The sequence below is a fragment of the Corvus moneduloides genome, chromosome Z (assembly GCF_009650955.1).
Source record: "Corvus moneduloides isolate bCorMon1 chromosome Z, bCorMon1.pri, whole genome shotgun sequence".
NCBI lineage: Eukaryota > Metazoa > Chordata > Aves > Passeriformes > Corvidae > Corvus > Corvus moneduloides.
The window spans coordinates 14,528,431-14,547,846 of NC_045511.1; the positions used below are offsets into that span (position 1 = coordinate 14,528,431).

Below are 19,416 nucleotides of genomic sequence, written 5' to 3' on the forward strand. Positions count from 1 at the left end.
TGCTTTTAGAGAGGCCCTGGTACCCTGTGACTTTGCACTGGCGGGGGCACAGGGCAGCATTAGCCACATGGTGTCTTGATTGGTGGCAGCCCCAAAATTGTTGTCACTGGCATTCCATTGAATTGTGTACTGGGTTACCCCCGGCCCTGCAGGGAACCACCTAACAGGCTTCAGTGTGATAATGCAGGGGAAAACCAAGATGGGATGAGGTCTTCCTGAGCACTGTGCGTTAATGGGGTCTGGAGAGGTGTCAGTGTGTTTGCTGGCAGTGCTGGTGGAAAAAACTCCACTTGCTGGGAGCTGCTCTCCTGCCAGTCCCAGCCGGTATGGCTTGCTCCATGTGCCTGGGATTCCCTCACGGAAACAGGAATTACACTCCTGTTTTTTTGCACCTCATCCTGGAGTTCATCACTGTGAAAGGGGTTGGGTTTCTTTTCTTGTTTCATGGCCTGGCCGACACCAGGCAAACCTCCCTGCTCTGCACAGAGGGTGTTCTGGGGTGTGCTCTGCAGTACTATTCTGTTTTCATGGAAGCATTATTCATTCACAGAACAATCCAGCTCAGCTCACAGCATCCTTCCTGTGCTGAAGAGTCCTAAGGCACTGCCTGGTACCTCGTGCCGAGCCTGCCACTGCAACAAGTGCCTCTAGACAACCTTCTGCTTTAAATGCTGAGCTTGATTTAGTTATCAGCCCAGACATTGCCATCACCAGCAATCATCTTCAAAGAAGTGATAGGCAGAGCATCTGGGCCAAATTGTAACGTGATTACTTGACAGAGTCTTTAATAAAGACAATACTTTAGAGACACTTTGGTTGATCTGAATTCTCTCTCCTTTTTTTTTTTTTTAGATTTAATTTTAGTACAGCAGTGCTGGAAACACACTCCCTGAGCCTTGTACAGGGGCATGAGTCACGAAAGGATTCTGGCTTGAAAGAAAACAGAGACACTGACCATTCCCTTTTGCAGTGCCTAGGGAAAGTGAACCTAAAAAAGAAAATAAACACTTCAGAATGCAGTTTGATTTTAATAGTCTGAAAGTTTTTCGTTAAAAAAAAAACCCAAAAAAATCGAAATCTCACAACTTTATTAAACAATTAGAAAGGATCGGTTTAGATAAAAAAAAAAAAAAAGAAAGAGTAATTCACTATTCATTTAAGTCATCCTTGGAACTAGCACTGCCCGCTGAGCGAGAACCGAAGATAAAAGCGATACTAGGAAAGCGTTTAAAGGACTTGAAAAATCCCGATGTGCCCGAAAACATTAAAACCCTGGCAGAGAACAACGCCTGCTCGGCGGGGGCCGTAGATCCCAGGCAGCTCCTGCAGCGCCGGCCGGCCCCCGCAGCGCGGTCCGTGCCCCGGCCCGTGTCCGCCCCAGGTGTCCCGCGGACGAGGGGAGAGAGAGAAAGAGAGAGAGAGAGAGAGAGAGAGAGGGAAGGGAGCCCCGCCCGCCCCGTCGGGCCGCCCCTCGCGGGATCCCCGCGCTCCCGCCCCGCCCGGGCCGCCCCCGCGCTCCGCGGGCCGGGCCGGGCGTACGAGGCGGCGAGGCAGCGGCGCCGGGCCGGGTGCGCCTGCCCCGGGCACGCCGGGCAGGTGTCGGGGCGCCGGACCCCGTCCCGCCGAGGTGAGTGGGGAGCGCGGCGCGGCTGCGGGCGGGGGCGGCGGAGCCGGGGCTGCCCCGCCGGTGGCTTCGCTCCCGCGGGGCTGGGCCGGGCCGGGCTGGGCTGGGCTGGGCTGGGCTGGGCTGGGCGCTGCGCTCCCCCCGCGCTGCCGCAGCGGGACGCGGGGGCTGCATCGCCCGGCGGTCGCTGCGGTCATCCCGCCCCGCCATTGGCACCGGGGTCTTCGTGCCCCGGAGGACGGTGCGGTGCAGCCCCCTCGCTGTGGCCACCGGGGCTGCATCTGCCGGAGGTCGTGAGTGCCTCCCCCAGTTCCCTGGGGGCTCCGTCTCCTGTGGGAGGGCAGGGTGCATCTCTCCGCCCTGGGGCTGAGGCTCTGCATCTTACCCAGAGTTGTTTGTGCGGGGCAACAGCCCCCCCTCCGTGTGTCAGTGGGGTGCCTCCCCCGTGATCCCTGGGGCTCCCTCCCCAGGGGGGCTGAGGGTCGCATCTCCTCTGGAGGGACTCAGGGGGATGCGTACCCCATCGTCTTGGGGGCTCCATCCCCAGGAGGCTGGTAGGTCCATGTCCCAGGGCCGGTGGGGTCCATCGCTCTGTAAGGTCAATGGGGCAGGTGTTGATAGGGTCCGTCCTGCCAGGGTTGGTGGGGTTTCATTCCTCTGGGGGTCAGTGGGCCACATCCCCTGGTATGGGCGTGCTTGTAAGGTCTCTGACCAGCCCTCGCTCTGCTGATCCCGGCGTGCCTGCCTGGGGGGCGGGGGGCAGCTCCATCGCCTGCTGTAACACTTTGTCCTATCTCCCCGCGCCGTGGATTAGGTTATGTTGTGACAGTGCCTGTTACTGTCTTGCAGTGCAGCAGGACCCGGGGATGTAAGGAAGAGGGGTTGCCGTTGCAGAAAAAACAGCAACCGCCCCCCTTCCCTGTACGCAGCAGTTTAATAAAATCAGACAGCATGAAGCATATGGCCGATTTTTTCCCCCCTAATCATCAGAAGGTAGTTCTCTGTGTCATTAAATAGTCCTGTTAGCACAAAGCGGGCTGTGATATATGCAGTGTTGTAAGCCCGGGAGCAGTTGTGGATGAGATATGTAAGAGGAAAACATCAAGAGCTGACCTCAAACTCTGAAGTTAACTGTGCTGCCTCTCCTTCGGGTGGCCTGGGGTACTCTCTTAAACCTGTCTCAGTTTGTAACTATCTGACCATTCTACGTGGCTGTAAAAAGCTCTTGTGCCCCTTTGAAGGTGTCATAAAGCTGTAAATGGGCTTAATATAGCCCATCCCGTTAACCTCAGCGCTTTCCCTCGGTATCGTTTTAATGAACGGCAACGCTCGTGAATTTCTCTCAACGGGCTGTCAAATCCTCTCTGCTTCTGGCTGGGGGAGAGCGCGGTGAAGCCTTGGGAGAGGAATCGTCCCAGAACTGCCTTCACTCCCTCGTCCCTGGGGGCTGTGGGAGTTTGTGGGGGATTGACACAAGATGCTGGTGCGCTCTGGGCAGTGCAGTGGCAGCGGGTTCAAGCACTGTCCCTGCATCAGCCTCTTGTGTTTAGTGTACACATCACGGCTTGGGCTTCATGCAGCCCCTGGCAGAGGGGCAGCCAGAGTGGCTGTGAGCAGGTGTTACCAGAGGGCTCAGTTGCCTCGGTGGAAGTTCCTCTGCCTTCATTTCAAGGCAAACTGCAATGCCTGAACTCCCTCTGCAACTCTCACTTTCATGTGCAGGATGCATGTCCTTGCAAATACTGTGCTAATCCCTTGGGATGACTCACAAACTGTAGAGTGCCTTCTCCCTCTCTTGCATGGGTCTTTGCACTCGACGAATTATCTTCTGGGTAGCCAAAGCTCAAGGTGTGTGGAAGAATAGCCTGCAATATTACTGAGTTAATAATTTTCTGAAAAACAAAATGCCTGAATGCAAATAGAATGGAAAATGTGTCTTTGAAGTATTTTTTTCTGTAAAATTATTCAGTGCCTAGCCTGGAGGAAACCTATTTTTTTAAACTTTTATAAAACTCACAAACGTTTTACAGAAGTGGGAAGGATTTCTTTTTCTTTTTTTTTATTTTAAAGTATTGTGGTTTTCATGACGTGAGGTCTTTTCTGTGTTCCCTTTGAACTGTTGACAGGGGAATGCTAGTCTAAAACACTTGATGAGTGAGTAGATGTTTAGTCTGGTTTACCAGCTCCTGAGCTGGCAAAGGCAGCTGCCAGCAGCTCTGCCAGGGGCACAGAAAGGCTAGGTCCAGCCAGGGATGCCCAGGATTCCCAGGGCAGAAATCAAGATTGTCTCAAATGAGTTGAAGCAGGGAGAGAAGGTCAGAGTCCAAATGGTATTGCAAAGGATTTCCTAGGAATGCAGAGAGCTGCAGCTATCTCGTGTGGCAGGTATCTACTGCAGGGGTTATTTGGCAATGCTGGTGCCATCAAACCTTGATGTTGTAAGGGTCAAATTTAAAAGTTATTGCATATTTTCATGGTATTGCCATGGGTGTTTTGCTAGCTTTTCAGTAGCTTTGTGAAATAGGGAACATCTCTGAGCAGGATTTCGGCTGGGTGCAAGAGTGCATGCCTGTGTTGAGAGGTAGGGAAGGCTTTAATGTAAGGTCCATCTGCCTTAGCTCATCTGCACAAGCGTTGGGAAATGCTTCCTGCCTTTAAAATCCAAGTCATTACATATGTGGAAAAAACCCAATTTTTTTAAAAATTGTGGTTCTTGTACACAGCACACTTTGTCTCCTGAAAGGACAGCTGAGTTGTCCCAAATGAAAAGCTCTGGGTTTCACCAGAGTAGTATGTGAAAAGGTCTTATAATGCAGGCACTTTTCTAAACTGTTTTGAATGTTGTTGCTTAAAGTAGCTTCTTTACTATATTTCTACACATTTCTATACTAGCTAATATTTCTGAGTTATTACTGTCTCCAGTATAGAACTTGTTCTCTTGGCTGGGTTTCCTGCAGGTGTTCATGGGTGCTCTATGTAGCATTCTTACCTGAAATGGGCTCAAACAACTAATAAATTCCATTAGACAAATGCAGAATTAAAAAAAAAAAAAATTAGTTTTAACTGGGCAATGTTAAGTCAGGAAATAGGCTGAGGCTCCAACAGCAATACTAACTTGGCTGCAGTACACATCCTGTAAGCTCTTTTATGACATACACCTCATAATGTAAACAGGAATAAGCACGTAGATTAATGTATGCACAGAAGGAGTAGAAAAGAGTGTTTTTCTGGATTTGCCCCCCTTGTCCCAGTGACAGCTGGGTCTTGCACAGAGCCTGGGAAAGCCTGGCACTGCCTTACACCACGCTGGGCAGTGCATCCAGCACCGACTCAGGCGTACCCGACGGCTGATGGAGTGAAAATAGCAGCAGCAAATGAGTAATTTGGGTTTTGTTTCTGCCAAAACAATAGCAGGGTAATGAACTGTATTTTGTTCCTTAAGGTCTGTCAGTTGTATGATCCTTGAGCATTCCCTCTTGTGCTGCTCCCCACCAGCGTGTCTGGCCCTGCTGAGGCTTCTGTGGTTGTAATGAAGTGCAGTGGCTTCACTTTGGTGAGTCTCAGCTTTCTGCTTCTATTACCCACGTGCTACAGCAACAGCTCTCCCGGCTAATTTTAACTAGATCAAGTACAAAAGTGATTAAATGGATATTGTACTTTAATACAGATCTGCAATGGACCAAGCAGTATTGCTCTTTCTATTATGTTGTCTTAATTAAAAACTGTGTTATTAATATATTTCACTGAATTGATAAATTTAGCCTGAAGGTCAGATAGTCTAATCTGACCTTCGCCATGTCACAAGACATTATATCTTGTGCAGCTACCACTGCTCTGAGCTGGAGATTTGCATGCGATGTGGTGTCATCTAGGGCAGAGTCTGTGGTCCTTCAGCAGCAGCTTCCAGCAATGACAAAGGTGGTCTGGGTGAATAAAATTAATTTATGGGTACTCTCCAGGAGAAAATAATTATCCTTTTCTGTCTAAAATGAGCTCCTAATGTAGTATTAGCTCACTGATATTGCTGCCTTGCTGTGACATTGTAAAGCTCTGCAAGGGAGGTGGGAGCAGCTGTAATACTGCAATCTAACACTTCTTCTGTTATACCTGCCTAAAGGCACCTCCTCTTCAGTGCAGCCTCCCAAGGATGCTACTAGAACATTGTTGTAAGCCATGCTGTTGTGCTTTAATTTCATTATTGTTTGATTTGGCCAGCATTTTATTCACTTTCTCTGCAGTGTTAGACAGTTTGCAAAGGGGGTTCGTAACTGGGTGGGTTACAGCACTTACTGTGTGCACTTAATCTAAATTTCTCTCTAAATGGAATTGTATTAAAGTGATTTGGTAAAACTTTGAAATTACAGTAAGGCTGCTTTTGATAATTGACTTCCCCTCCCCCAAATAACTGTGTTTATTAAAATTATCATGACTCACACGGAATGGTTCAAATCAAACCGAATGCCTGGATCCCACTGGGTTTTGGTTCTGGCCATTTTTACTGTGTGAGAAGTGAAGGTAGGTACTGCTGTGGGGTCTCCCTGTGGTGAAGGGCCAGCTGTCCCCTGTCAGCTCTCACAAGTGGAACAGTACCTGTCAGGATTTGTGCTGGGGGACTTGTCAGGCAGAACACCACTGAAAAACGAGAAAACCATGGCAAATGGTCTCTTAACTACATTAAAGACTTGTGAAACTTCTGTCATTCTGCAAAAAAAACCCTGTAATTTTTACACAGTGGAGCCGTCCTCCCTGACTCAGACTGGGAAAAAGCCCTATTCAATGTTACATTTTAATCATATACAAAACAAAGACTTTTGCTGTGCTGTTTAAAATCCAGCTTTCTTTCAGGCTGTGTTCTGCCGGGATGTTTTCATCCAAAACGGACTGCTGAGGCTGACAGGAACAGTCTGAAAAAGCAGCTCTAACCTTCCTTCCTGACACTTCAATAGTGACACCCACTGTGGGAAACTAGGGCATAAATGCATTAACACTTGTCACTGGGAAGAAAATCCTCTCCATGATGGGGACCAGAAGAGAGTGATTCCTAGATTCATGATACAAATTGGTTCATTATTTATTTCAATCAAAGTCTGTAGGTGCTGCTACAATGAAAAATTAAAGTGCACTTTATGGAATACATGTGAGCTGACACCCTGCCAAACCCAAAGCCTTCCTGACCTACAAAACGAAGGAGAGCTTTGATGCTTGCTCCACTCTTTGCAAAGTCTCAGACAAACAGGCTTTGTCCAGAATTTTGACTGAGGTAGGACCTCCTGAAACAGATGCCAAACCCACTGTGTTCACTGTTGCCTGCCAGGGAAAACATCCTGCTTTTGCCTCCTGGTATTACAGATCTGCATGAGAGCAGCCCAGCTGCTTGGTCTTCCGTAAATACTTTGGACCTCACTGGGTATCCTCTTACCCATGCCACCATCCTGTTGCATGTTGTCTGTAAGTTTAGCAATGTTCTCATCTTCCCAGATTGGTAAAAGACAGCTTGTTTCCTGCTGGAGCAGGGTTTTTCCACTCCTCCAGCTGTATGCAAATACAACACTTGTATAAATCAGTAAGTGTGATCTGACTGAAGAAACACACTCCTGCTTCTCTCTCTGCTTACAGGGCAAAAGCAGTTGCCTGGTAGTGTGGGGAAAATCTGGCTTTAATACTGAGCTGTGTATTTTACTGGATGTGCTGGTCTTAGTATCATAGAATGGCCAGGACTGGAAGGAACCCTAAAGGTCATGTAGTTCCAACCCACCTGCCATGGACAGGGACATCTTTCGCTAGATCAGGTTGCTCCCAGCTCCATCCAATCCGGCCTTGAGCACAGCTTCCCTGCGCAACCTGTTCTAGTGCCTTGCCAACCTCATAGTAAAGAATTTTTTCCTAATACCTAATGTAAGCCTGCTCTCTTTCAGTTTGAAGCCATTCCCCCTTGCTCTGTTGCTACAGGCTCTTGTAAGAAGTCTGTCTCCATCTTTCTTGCAGCCTCCCTTCGGGTACTGGAAGGCCACGATTAGGTCATCCCAAAGCCTTCTCTTTTCCAGGCAATTTTCTCAATTCCAACTCTGTCTTTCCTTGTAGGAGAGGTCCTCCAGCCCTCTGATCATCTTGGTGGCCTCCTCTGTACTGGTTCCAGCAGGTCCCTGTCCCTCCTGTGCTGGGACCCCAGAGCTGGATGCAGTGCTCCAGGTGGGTCTCAGCAGAGCGGAGCAGAGGGGCACAATCCCCTCCCTCCCCTGCTGCCCACGGGGCTCTGGGTGCAGCCCAGGACACGTTTGGCTCTCTGGGCTGTGAGTGCCATGGCCGGGGCATGTCCAGCCTCTCACCCACAGCACCCCCAAGTCCTTCTGGGCAGGGCTGCTCTGGGTCTGTTCATGCCCAGCCTGTGCTGGTACTGGGGGTTGCCCTGACCCAGGTGCAGCACCAGCACTTGGTCTTGTTCCCATGGCCCCGCTTCTTGAGCTTGTCCAGGTCCTTCTGGATGGCATCCTGTCCTTCAGGTGTGTCAACAGAGTCACTCAGCTTGGTGTCACATGCAAACTTACTGAGGGTGCACTTGACCCCTTCATCTGTGTCATTAATGAAGATATTAAATCACACTGGTCCCTGTATGGACCCCTGAGGGACTCCACTTGTCAGTGACTCTGAGACACTGACCGCTACTCTGTGAATGGGACCTTGTAACCAGTTTCTTATCCATCTAACAGTTCTCTCATCAAATCGTCTCTCTCCAATTTAAAGAGAAGGATGTTGTCACAGGGATCATGTCAAAGACTTTATGAAAGTCCAGAAAAATGATATCTGTAGCCCTTTCCTTGTCCACTGATGTGGTGACTCTATCATGGAAGGTCACTAGTTTGGTCAGGCAGGACTTAACCTTAGTGAAGCTGTGCTGATTGTCCCAAAGCACCTCCCTGCCTTAGCCAAGCTTCTAAGAGGCTCTGTTCCATGATCTTCCCAGGCACAGAGGTGAAGGTGACAGGTAATTCCCAGGGTCCTCTTTTCTACCCTTTTTAAAGACGGGTACAATATTTCCTCTTTTCCAGTCACCTGGGATTTCACCTGACTGCCATGACTTTTCAAATATCATGGAGAGAGTCTTGCAAACTATATCAGCCAATTCCCTCAGGACTCTGGGATGCATCTTACTGGGTCCCATGGACTTACAGATGTGGTGGTACATTATGTACATTCTGTATTCAAGTGGTCATGGAGCTGATCTCTACTTAGAGTGGGAGGTACTTTGGTCCCCCAAAGTCTCCGTCCTGCTGTCCATCCACTCGAGGGATGTGGGAAGAGAGGCTGCCAGTGAAAACTGATGACTGAGTTCTGTTGGGGTATTTATTCTCAATACAAAGAATCCATGGGTTTTGAGAAACCTTCTGTCCAAAGTCTGCAGCGAAACACAAACCCCAAAGGCTTTGCTTACTTAATGGCACCCTATGTTCTGATGCACGTGGTGCAGCTCCTTTGTGTCCCTGTGCTGGGGAGGAGGTGGATGGGACCCCTGGCAGCCACCTCTGTTCATTGTAGTGCCTGGCTGTCAGCCCATCAGCTTTAATCAGGGCTGGCAGGAACTCCGATGGCAGCTGACTGTGTGTTAAAGACTAAAGTCCCTGTCTCATCTGAGCTCAGTTCCCTTCGTGAAGGATTTCAAATGACAAGTGGGACAGGTATTAAACTTTAACCAGCTGTTCATCTTTAAAATATTAATCCTGTTCTTATGCTCTTACCTGTCTTCCCAGCATGCCTAGGTTTGAAGGACTCCCAAGAGTGATGACTACCTATCGTGTGGTCATCCCAGATCTGCAGTGCCAGTTTCCAGTTTTCAAGCCCTCCTCACAAGTGTTTTCTGCTGGGAACATGCTCACCATATTTATCTGGGAATACAAATACTGACCTGAATTCAGGCCAGCTTTCAGTTTTCCTCCCAGGCTCTCAGCAGCATAGATTATATTCCCCTTCTCTTAATCATCTTCCCCACCCTTTATTCTACTGTACCACAGAGCAACCTTGCTCCATATGGGTTGTATTTGGATCCTCCACTTCTTGGTGTGAGGAGCTGAGCAGAGAAATGTCTTCATTGCCATGATGGGGCTTGGGCTGTGAGATGACATGTGGCACATCCTATTCCAGCAGGAATCCATCTGCCCCCTCTTACAGAGTAGAAGACATTCTCCTCTTTATCTTCTGAATAAAGCTACAAGCATTTTTGTGTGGGAAATCTGTCCCGTAACTCAGCTGGAAATAAATAAATGCAGCAAACAAATGGGTGGCACTGTTCCAAAATGCAGTTACTCCGTCTGGTGCACTGTGGCTGCTGAGAGGTGTGGGGCTCTGGGGAGCGGGGTGTGATGGGCTCGGCTTGGCCTGCAGCCTTGTCTTTCAGGCCACATCCACAGGCTCATCAAAGGATTCAAACTTCTGTGCAGTGAGTAGTCTGAAGTGTGGTGAATCACAGCTTCTGGATGTGTGGGGTGGAAGGGACCTGCTGGGTCACCTGTGCTTTACTTTCAGGAGGATTCTTCCTAATTAGAGCATGACTTGTGACTTGCAAGATGTCATATTTGGGTGGTTGAATAAATTGCCATCCTCTCTGTGAGACGTGAAAGTGTACTTACTAATATGCCTGTAAATGTCTCAGCTGTGAGGTTGTTATTTACTGCACTATTGTAATGCAAATGTTTGTGGTTATGTTTGCATTGATCACACAGACAGTGCACACAAATTTTATTCCTTGTGGTATTTAAGCTTGCTTTTTTTTCCCTTCCTGCTGTATCTGTTCTGTTAGACACTATATAATAGAAATTGCTTGAAGTGTAATTGCCTGTCACTCAAGTGCCATTTTACAATATAGAGCTGTATCAATTAAAAGATTCTTCCTCCTCCAATTAATTTTAATTCTTGGGCGTAGATAGCATTGTTTGTCTACAGAACACTCCACTAAGTCATTTGGTACTTTGTACATTTGTTTACTTTTAAATGTAATCTATGTGAAAGGTAATGGCCTGTAGTTACAGCTGCAGAAAAGAACATTCATTGTCAGAGTCTTCTGGCTGGCTGTGGTGCTCCTAGCGTGGATGTAGCCTGACTGCTCCAGTGTGATAGATGTGAAATCACTGGTTGTACACAGCCAAAGAGGGGGCAGCTGCCCTCTTTTCATGTGCATCTTCGGTCGGGAGGTAGGGAAGTTGGAAGTTTCCTAAATGAACTATTTTTTCAAGTTTGTCAGTCTGAAGACCAGTATGTCCTACATGACTCTTGTGGATGCAGGCAAGCATCAGAAATGGTAGCTCAGCTTGAGAAACACAGGGAAACTGTTTAGAATTGGTATTTCTTGTTTGGAGTGGTCCTCCAATGGAGTCGCTTTTCAGTGCATACAGACACTTTGGAAAAATGGAGCCTGTGAGTAGGAAGCCTTGACTGCAGTAGGAGCCTGCTTTGAGATTAATGATTTTATCTGTATATATAATACAGATACCTCCTACAGATGGGATGATAGCTCAGGGGTAATCTCTCTGATGGGAAGCAGGAAGAGCTGCTGTTTCGAAGGTATGAGATGACATCTTTTAGTGTCTCTCTTCAGTGTTCGTTGAGGATAATCCTACCTTGGGGTAAGGGATGGCCTTAAATTTGATGGAGATTGGATTAGGTGCCAACTGATTTAGGTATCTAATCTATAAAGAATAAAACTATTAGTTTGAGTCATGTAAGTACACAAGGAAATATATTTTGAACTTCATGTACTATTAGATAGTCAAGACAGTGGACATTATGTTAGCTACTGGCAGTGATACTGCCATGGGCTCATACTCTGGATCTCTGGATCCATTGTTTTTTTGTTGTGGGTGGGAGGCTGTTCCAAGAACTACTGTAAGCTGCTAAAAATGATTACATAATTATTTTTTAATTTGTAACGAACTGTTAGTCTGTCAAAATGGAACTTGAGGTTTTCTATGGAAGACCTAATACTTGCCTTAAAATCACGTGGTTTCATTTTGGTCTGTAATTGCCTGGAGTTTGCCCAGCTGCACTGACTGCCAAAAATAGTTGATATTTCAAGGCCATTGTGTGGGCTCTGAGTGTCAATGTGTGTACAGCTTGTGTTAAGAATCAACATCCCTTATTTGGGGAAAAAAAAAAGATCCATTGGGGCCCATTTCTGCTAAAGCCAGAGCAAACCTGGAACAAAACCCCATGTCTTTTACAGTCATCTTTTTCTTTCAGCTCCCACGTCCATTTATTTCATGATGCTGTTGGCACTGCAGGGACAGTTTGTTCTTCCTCTACTGCGCTCAGAAACTTTCTGTTTGCTGGGAGGTGCCTTTGGCAGCTTGCATTGAGGAGCAAACTGTGATTTCAGTTTAAATGAACACTGCTTCTCTTAAATAAGAACTTGTTTAAACACAGTCAGGTTAAAAACCAACTAAGAGTCTTTATGGAAGAGCTTCCAGTTTAAACATGGCCTGGCAGGGATGTGCACAACTTTGCCAGCATTTCAGAGAGATGACCCTTTACAGCGGTGTCCCTGTCTCCTTGTTGAAGGTTCTCAGCAAAGAGAAGGCTCTCAGTTTCCCTTAAATCAGGCCAAATTTTGAAGGGATAGTGAGACAGGTGGCCTATCTTTTGTTGATACAAAGTGAATGCAGGTTTTTTCAGAGACCTGCTTGTTTCAGTGAAGAGTGTGTAGGAATAATCATCTCTTGTGTGTTGGGAAAGACTTATAAAGTCATTCAGGGTGCTGGTGTGCTTTCTTCTGGCTACCTGGTGGATCAGATATAAGCTGCTGCTCAGTCCAGGCCACTGTCTGAAGTGGTGTCCCAGAGGAGCTGTGTGTCCATGGGTGATGGGCACAAGCCTGGAAGAGTAAACCCTCTCCCTGTGCTAGCAGTGCTCTTGGTACTTATTGTTCTGCATTGCAGGAGCCCAAACTGATATCCAAAGTATGAGTTACACCTGCTTCTTAGTCTTCCTGATCACTTTGGTGTTTCTAATCCCCACTTTATGCTCCTGTTGCTATGAAGAAAGGTAAAACAGGCAGAAGACCCTGATTACGTGCTTGAGAAGCAATTAAATGGTGTTGGAAATGCTGCCAAAACATGAAAAGCAAAGGGAAAGGATGAATCCGGGAAAAAAAAAAATTCTGTTTCTTACATTGTGTGTATTATTAATAGATGGAAAATTATTTCAGACAAAGCTGTGAATTTTGTTTGCCCTTCTAAAAACATTCTAATTTTTTTTAAAGCTTCCCTCTGAGTATTACGGCCAACCTCATTTCACAGCTAGATGTATTCATCTCCATTAAATGCAATGGACAAAATCTACAAAATCCAACTGCTTAACATTATGAGCAGCTTGCATAAACATGAATTATTAAGGTCACAAAAGCTCCTAGAAACCAGTTGAAATGAGTGCACTGTTGCATTTCTTTTTTCAAAACATGCATTAATTAATAAGGGGCTAAGCAGCCAGACTGTTTCTCCCACCCCCCCCCCCAATCAGATTTTGCTTTCATCAAGTGGAGGGGAAAGTGTCACTTCTCTCTCTTCCTCCTCCCTTTTGTTTGGCTGGAGCACAGGAAGGTGCCAGACTTCATTCTTCACAAGCCAGTCATTCACAGCTGTGATGCCCTAAAATGCTCAGACGGGCTGTGTTGGGGCTATTACAACACAACACCCCCTCCAGAATGGCCAGGGGTTTCATTTCATGTCTTCTTGGACTGCCAGAATAGGAGCAGGAGTCTGAAGACAGGCTGCCTGGAGCTAGAGAGTAGTCACAACCACATGTTTGGGCAGTGCAGAGAGGTCAGGGTGCTCACAGGAGAAATGTGGAAGAGAAGAAGGCAATGAGGGGAATGTGGTGGTAGCGAGAGGTCTCATCCCCTCTCTGGAAGCACCACACGCCCCGGTTTGTGTATGTGTGGGCATCGTGGCATATGCTGGTCCCCTCTACATGTCATGTGCTGGTCCTTCTTCCCTGTAGTGTGGGCACAGGCAGCACGTGGTGGCCATGGAGGTATCAGGGCTGTAGGAGCATTTGGTGGGAGCTCCTCTGCAGCCCAGGAAATAATTTCAGCGGCTTGACTGAGGAAAGGGCTGCTGTGACTGAGGGGCCAAGCCCTCCTTGTGTTGCAGAGTCAAAGCACATGTCAAGCTCAACACGGGAAGATACTTGCAGCAAGGAGCTGAAGAAGAAAAAAAAAATCCAGTAATAGTGTTAGTTTTTAAAATTAATTAATTCAGTTGTTGTGCTGGCTGTAGAGGAGGCAAGTCAGATTAACTGTGTGGAGGGAAGAGGCTGCAGTGTCCGAGTAGGAGTTGAGGAGAACTTCAGTGGTGGGTGCGGGTGGTGTGGGTGGTAGGCGAAGGCTGAATCTTGTTGAGCTTACACAGGAAGAAGCAGCTCAGATGAGAGAGCTTACTCATGGGACTCTATGTTTAGGAGAGGGGATGCCTTCAAAGACGGTCCTAAAATGTCAAAAATATTATAAGTGAATATTGCAAGTGAACTTGTGTATAAGGTGGTTGAGCCTTGGTGTCCTGGAGATAGCAAATGGCTTGAGACTTTCTTACCTGGTTTGTACCTTAAGTAAACCCTCTAAGGCAGACACCTCTCCGTGGCTGTCGGTGTGGAGAAGGTGGGGATGAAGACTGATGGTTGGCATCTCTGTTCTCTGTGGTCCTGGCATCTGGAGAAGAAACTCAGGTAGGCAGGGTTTGGATTGTTGAACTCCAGAAAAACCAAGTCTTTACTTTTGGCCTAGCTGTGACTCCATTTTGCTTGGTGCCCTAATAATACAGCACAAATGCCAAGACATCTCATGTGGTCTTCTAAAAATCTTCCCAGGTACCACACCTGCACTTTATCTGTGAGGAATCTAATTTCTGCAGCCACTAGAGAAGCTGTGTTCAAGGAGACAAAAATGTTAAAGCCATTGTTCAAATGCTTCTGCTCTGGGGTGGGTACCTAGTTTTAACTTCCCAAACAGCAAAGAGGTTCTTTGGGATGAGTTTGGAGGGAGGACCTGCCTCCACCATGCTGAGAGATGGGACACAAAGGCCACAGTGCAAACATTCACACCAGAGATTAATGTTTATTGGGCCTGCCTTGTTAAAAATCAAGAAAAATATTTGTGCCATGCTTCATTCCAGCATGGTTGTTGAAAATTAGCCTCATTAGAGGCTGCTCTTGATATATAATAAAAAAACTCTAAGCAACAAAGGAGCTTTAAAAGAAGCAAAGACTTGACATATTCGTTAATACTCAGGGTAGCAATGCATTAATTTTAAGGCATGCTTTTTATTTTTTTTCTTAAATAAAATGAGGACACTAATTAAAATTAATCCATTTATAAATCTTTCCACATCCAATTTTAAAGCGTAAATAAAATATTTGCCTTGTCCATCCCTTTTCTCATCCTAAGACAATACAGACTATGTAACTTTTAACTCTTTCAGGTAATGAGCAGATAAAGGTATCTCTAATGATTTGCTAAAAGTTACAAAAATTGGTGGCACAGTGGAGATAGCTTTTAAAGTGCAGGAAGGATGGCTGTGGAAATGTTGGGAGTGCCTTAAAATGGGTTTTAAAGCTTGCCTTTGGGATCTGCAAACCTGAGCAATTTCTTGCCCTGGCTGCCTCCCTGTCCTCCATTCCCACCCCTTTCACAAAAATGACCTGTCTGTTTGCTGCCTTCCTTGATGTGCATTTTTCAGTGTGATAATTTGCATTATAAAATACATAGGGATGAATTTACTCCAGTTTTACTCCCAAAGTCAGGCAGGATTTTAATGGGTGAGGTTGGAAGAAGAGAGGTGGTGGACCAATCCACAAATATGCCATATTTGATTAATTTATGTGATTTAAAAAAAAAAAAAAAAAAAAAAAAGAAAGGGGTGGGGGGCTTATGACAAAGAGACTCTGAAGTTTTAGTTCTGTGACACGTGAGACTGCAGTGTTGCCAGTGCTGAAGGTGTTTTTTTCTGTGCCTTGTTTAGAAAGGAAGCTGAACACGACGACCTTGGGTCTGTGATTGTTGGTAGCTCCTCAATGTATGTTAATTAGGAAAGACTTGGAGAAAAGTAGTACAGCTGCTGAGGGAGCTACACACTCTAATTTTTTAATGTGTTCCAGATATTACCAATTGTGCCTACAGATCTTTGGTGCACTTGTGGCTGTGTGGAGGATGCATGTGAATATGTATCACATTTGCATGTAGAGTGTTGGCAAAACTGCTACCCTCTTCCCCCCCCCCCCGCAAAAAAAAAAAAAATCCCAAACAATCAAAAACCCTCTATAGGCGATACTTTAAACGTTAACATAAACTGTGTGTCTCTGCTTTGTCTCAGGCCAAAGTGAAGTGATAGCACGGAGCACGTCTGTTGTGTGTGAGGATGCTCCCCTCTGCTTTCATATGCAGATTTTTAATAAAACAAGTATGCATCTCTGCTTCTTGTCATTCCTGTCACTGGGAAGTTTCACATCCCTTGCTATCTTCTATCAGTTTTCTGCTCTTTGATTTTGATGTCTGTTCTTTATAAATCTTCCAGCCTGAAATCTGCCCAAAACTGCCCCCACTTCTCCTTGGCAGGACTAAAACTCGGCAGCTGCAGACAATGTGAAGGTAAGAGGAGGAAAATTGCAAATCCTCAGAGAAAAATGTGCAAACCAAAGTTATGCTGCCTTGGGAAGGAGCAGCTTGCTATGGCTCTCCTACAGACACAAGTGGGCAAGGAGTAGCTGCTTGGTTGATTAGCAGATGGAGAGTTTAGATCATTGTTTCCAGCAGTGTTTGCACGCTAAATATTTATCCACGGTGCACAGGAGCATTGTTCCACCTTTCCCAGAGAAGTAGTGCCCAGGTAGGAGGTTTGAGCCCCCCTTACTCCCAAGGCTAATGGGATTTAGCTTCGTGATAGCAAGTTTGTGGCTCTTAAAAAAAGTTGCTGAGACCTGCTGTTTTCAGCTGTGCTAGTGGTAATCAGTCTCCTTTTGTGAAAGCATAAAGAGACAGATGTTGCAATTGCAGGAGTCAAGGCTCCACTGGGTGTTTGCTTGAGGTGTTCTCTCTCCATGGGGCGGTGGGGGAGTTCAGGAAGACACAGCTGGACGCTCACCCTCCTCATCACCAGAAAATGAGAGGATTTCTCCTTGCAGAAAGCACCTTCTCCATGGAGCCATGGTGGGCCTTTTGTCCTGTATGCTCAGTTTTCTGCTTTAAAGTACTGTGCAAAATGACTTCTGTGCTTCCAGCTACAGATTCAGAACTGCTAACCACCCACTGTACAGCTGCTAATGCACAGATTATCTCCACAGCCAACAGCTTTAAGTAATCAAACAGAGATAATTTTACCTCTGTGACTCAACAAATAAACACCAGAATCAGGAAAAATCCTTTTGCCCACACAATCCTACCCAGGCTTTCAAGGGCAGAGTGAAGAGTTTCATCAGAGCCTGCAGAGGTGTCAAGGTCACCAGGTTTGTCCCATCCTGGATCGATGGTGAGTTGCCTGTGCAGTGGTGTCGGGTGCTCTCAGGAGGTCACAATGCTCTGTAACCTGATGAGACCATCTCTTGCTGCTACTGCAAAAGACATTAAATGAGTAGAACATACACTAGAAGTTGTGTTTGCAGTCCTGCTTTCACAGAGAAAATTGTGGCTTGGAACAGCTTTTTGTTAATGACTTCAGCCTTTAACTTTCTGTTCTTCGGAAGAACCGACATTTCTCACGGCTATCATGGGTTTAGCACCATTAAGGAAACACAACTGTTACATATTGTAACATTGCATCTGTGGCTTCTTTCTCACTGACCCAAAGCCACCAGTGTTGAGAAAGAGAAGAATTGTAGCCCAGAATTATCAGAAAACATTTTTGCACTTTAAAAGTCCGTTTCTTTTTGCTTTTATTTCCCAGATCAGCTAATTGTGACCATTTTCGTAGAAATGTGGGTTTTGTGTTAGTAAATTCTAGTTGCTCCAAGCTTCTCTCATTTTCCCTGCCCTTTCCCCCTTTGTTCTAGTCAACTCATTTCCTTATTCCTGTTTTTAAGGATACTTAGCATGTTGTCATTGGGAAACAGCACTAATTTCTTCATGGAAAGAAACTGCTTAATGTTTCATGTGTTACAGTGAATAATTAAATAAGGAAAAATATATAAGCCCACAAAAGTAGCTGGCAGCTGAAAGGAAGAAAGCATTTGCAGTCTGCTGGGGAAAAGTGACACTCCTGGCCTGGTGTCTTTAAGCACAAGGGTAAGATTTAAAAATGAATAGGTCTGGCATGACATTAAAAAAAAATCTGGACTTTTCGACTTTCAATGCATTTATAACATTAATCTTTAATTGTTCTATTCTTGAGCTACTGGTTGTGAGATCAGAGCTGGAATTGGTGGGGCTAAGGAAAACCAGGCTGGTAAGTGGAATGAAATGTCAGCAGGGACCATGACCTAGTGAACTGCCAGGGATGGAAAGGCTGTTAGCACTCAGGCAGGCGGGGAGCCTGGCAGCCTGATAGAGTATGGCATGAGCAGTCTCCACATAAATAAGGGGTTTTATTGCCCTTCATAGTCCTTTTCACCCTTTCTGGGCTGTACAGTCATTGCCCCTTTTCTTTCAATTTTATAATGAATCTTGAAACACAACTGTTGGGCTTTGCGAAAGTGGGGTGAAAAACTGGGCAGATGGGACCTCTGTCCTGGGAGTTGGGAGAGGGCTGCCTGCTCCCAAATGATCTAAATGGACCATGGAATTTTTTTCTTTTCAAATGAAACCAGAAGTGAGCAGTAATTTTGCAGTGACCTTTGCAGTTTTACAGAATGAGATCAGACAGTTGCCATCCTCATGGCAGAGGGAGCCTTGTTCTAACAGTAATTCAGGGCCCAGTTACAAATGGGGAACTGCACTGTGTCTTTATCTGCACCTCCTCCTGTCTAGTTTTTCCTCTCACTGCACGTATAATCTCAAATGGATAACATGCTTTAGCAGAATTTGCTGAGACCAGAGAAGATAGAGAGTTGTGCAGAGCAGGAGCTGCCTGTGCCATTGCGCATCGCTTTGAATTTGGTTAGTGTTTGTCTCATCAGCTGGGGTAGGAGCCTTTGTGTTCTCCTTTTTCTACCCCTGTGTGCTGAGATTTGGAGGCTGGATCACATCATTTTTATCTGCATCATCCAATTGCCTTTTGCATTTTCTTTTCTGTGTGTGATCTGCAGCTCTGGCTCCAGTGAGGACACAGTGGGCAGGACTGTAGTGGTGGCCCGTACCACCCTGAGAATTGTTGATGTAGGTCTGGTGTGCTTCATACTCACCAGAGTGACTGCTCAGCAACCACAGAACATCTCACATCCCTCCAGCCTTCACATGCTCTGCTGCTCTGCCAGTGTGACTGGTCTGACCTCTGCTCAGAGTGAGAGATTGGGTCCAATTCAACTTGTAGCAAAGTGGGGAGAGGCCTAGGGAGCTGTTGCAGCAACCCGGAGAGTATCCAAAATGAGGAGAAAAGGGACTTTTCATTTCCAAGAAGACTGTTAGAAATTCTTGTCAAGGGTTGGGCTGTATCAGTGCTGTTAACTCTTCTGCTGGCTTATCTATGTACTGCTGAAGTTGTGACCTTTTAGATCATGTCCACCAATTCTGCTCTTTAAATTGACAGACTCTGCACTGAATGGCTCATACTTGGTAAGACAGATATGGAAAAGATGAGAAAGACTTTGAGAGGAAATGTGGTTTTATATTACAACTTCTTGCACCTCATCTTTGGTAGCTCACCAGCGTGTGATGGGCTGTATGGCAG

At 46.3% G+C, this 19,416-nt stretch overlaps 1 long non-coding RNA gene across 1 annotated transcript; it reads left to right on the top strand.

The window, feature by feature from the left end:
• Window positions 1–1,534: 1,534 nt before the first annotated feature.
• On the top strand, window positions 1,535–16,267 carry LOC116437619. Its single transcript, XR_004237385.1, has 3 exons — window positions 1,535–1,627; window positions 5,067–5,177; window positions 16,174–16,267. It is a non-coding gene; the product is annotated as an uncharacterized LOC116437619 (long non-coding RNA).
• The last annotated feature ends 3,149 nt before the right edge of the window (window positions 16,268–19,416 follow it).